This window comes from Mesocricetus auratus, unplaced genomic scaffold (assembly GCF_017639785.1).
Source record: "Mesocricetus auratus isolate SY011 unplaced genomic scaffold, BCM_Maur_2.0 Super-Scaffold_6730, whole genome shotgun sequence".
Classification (NCBI taxonomy): domain Eukaryota; kingdom Metazoa; phylum Chordata; class Mammalia; order Rodentia; family Cricetidae; genus Mesocricetus; species Mesocricetus auratus.
In genome coordinates, this window is record NW_024429184.1 from 100,745,529 (window position 1) to 100,747,668 (window position 2,140).

Consider the following 2,140-nt stretch of genomic DNA (forward strand, 5'->3'; position numbering starts at 1 on the left):
AGAAAACTCCAAGGCAAGAAGGTGGCAAGGAGAGACTACAGTAGGAGACTGCTCCATAACACGGTCAGTGAGGGTGTTTGTACGAAGCTGAATTGAATCCATCATACAGTTTATGGAATGTCATAAGGACCTCGGGTAGTCTTGTCTTTTGTTGCTTTTCTTTTCTTTCTTCTCAGGTCAGGTTCTTGTGCAGACCTGGATGATTTTCATCTTACTGTGGTATTGATACTGTCATTGAACTTCTCATTTTCCCATGTCTGCCTCTCAAGTGCTGGGATTACAAGCATGAGACGCCAGATCCCGCGGGTAGAACTTTATGTTTCATCTGGAGTGAGATGAGATGCTAGTTAGAGGAGTCACAGAAAAAGCACACCAGCTATGATTTCTGTTCAAGAGGATACCTCCTGCTGTGTCATGACTAAGACACAGGTGAGCAGGAGAGGAAGTGATGAGAATCTGGACCAAAGCAAGAGCAAAGGTGTCAGGATGAACTAGATCACTCAACACATGTAGTCATCCTTTACTGAGATACTTCCTATGGTTGGGGGCTGGAGCAGAAGAATAGAAGACAGGAGTGCAGAGATGGCTCAGGTTTTAAGAGTAGTAGGGGAGCAGTGGGAAGAAGCAGCGAGAACGACCCCCGGACGGACCAATCCTGTGCACCGCTGCATCCCAGCGTTCAGCGCTGGGATGCCCAAAAGAAAGGCTGAAGGGGATACTAAAGGAGATAAAGCCAAGGTGAAGGACGGACGAACCACAGAGAAGATCTGCAAGGTTGTCTGCTAAACCTGTTCCTCCAAAGCCAGAGCCCAAGCCTAAAAAGGCCCCTGCAAAGAAGGGAGAGAAGGTACCCAAGGGGAAGAAGGGGAAAGCAGATGCTGGCAAGGATGCAAATAATCCTGCAGAAAATGAAGACGCCAAAACAGACCAGGCACAAAAAGCTGAAGGTGCTGGAGACGCCAAGTGAAAGTGTGTGCATCTGTGTACTTCTGGTGACTGTACAGTTTGAAATACTATTTTTATCAAGTTTTATAAAAATGCAGAATTGTGTTTTACTTTTTTTTAAGCTATGTTGTTAGCACACAGAACACTTCATTGTTTTGGGGAGAAAGGAACATGTGTCACTAACAAAATGTCTCCTAAGCTGGATTGATAATAGTGATAGAAAACATCTTTCCCTGACAATTTAGAAAGTCTCCTCTAGGCCTAGGAGAGATGTCCTGGTGTTGACATATGTGGCCACCATGGCACAGAATACCTTGTGTGGGAAAACTCTAAATTCATTTTTATAACTTCTTCCCCCTGTACCATCAACATAGACTTAACTCCCTTAAAACCAGAGACCTGTTGGAATCTGACCCCCTAAAATTGGTTTTGCTGGTCTATTGGGCAATCTGGACTTTGCGGTGAAAATAATAACCTCAAAAGAGCAGCGTTCCTTTTATATACAAGATTGTGGATCTTCAGATTGATATTTCTGCCATTTTCATTTTGTTTCCTGAAAGTCAGGGTCGGCTTGTGAAAAGTTGTTAAACAACATCCTTAATGTGAAATGTCAACCCTCACTCTAAGCTCTTCCCCTTTTCAAAACATTGAATGAAGACCGAGTTTTATAGTGGCTTTCTGATTTTGGTATTCCATACAAGAAGTGAGTTTGGAAGTTCTTGTAAACTGTTAATGATTGTCTGTCCATGTCCTGACTGAAAATACCATGATTGTTTATGGAAAATATCTTTAATAAAGCTGGATCGGTTTTGGCTTGGGAAAAAAAAAGAGCAGTAGGTGTTGTGGCAGAGGAACCAGGTTCAGTTCCCAGCATCCATATGGTAGTTGAGGGCTATCTGTAACTCTGCTTCCAGTGCCTCTGATATCCTCTTCTGGTCTCTTCAAGTACCAGGTACCCACATGGTGCACTTCCATATGTGTAGACTAAATACTTGAAAACATGAAATTAAAAATAAATAAATAAATCTCTTTTAAAAAACAATGGAGGAAAGATCAAATTGCGATGGTAAATTATACCCAAAATTATGTCACAATAAATACACACTTGAAAAATGTCTATTCCAAAAGAAATAGAAAATCACTGCCAAGGGAGATAAGCAATCAATAGTCCTACTCAGGAGTTAAAGCCTTGAAT

At 41.9% G+C, this 2,140-nt stretch overlaps 1 pseudogene; it reads left to right on the forward strand.

Annotated features, from left to right (window-relative positions):
• The first annotated feature begins 690 nt into the window (after positions 1-690).
• On the forward strand, positions 691-968 carry LOC101823892 (annotated as a pseudogene).
• The last annotated feature ends 1,172 nt before the right edge of the window (positions 969-2,140 follow it).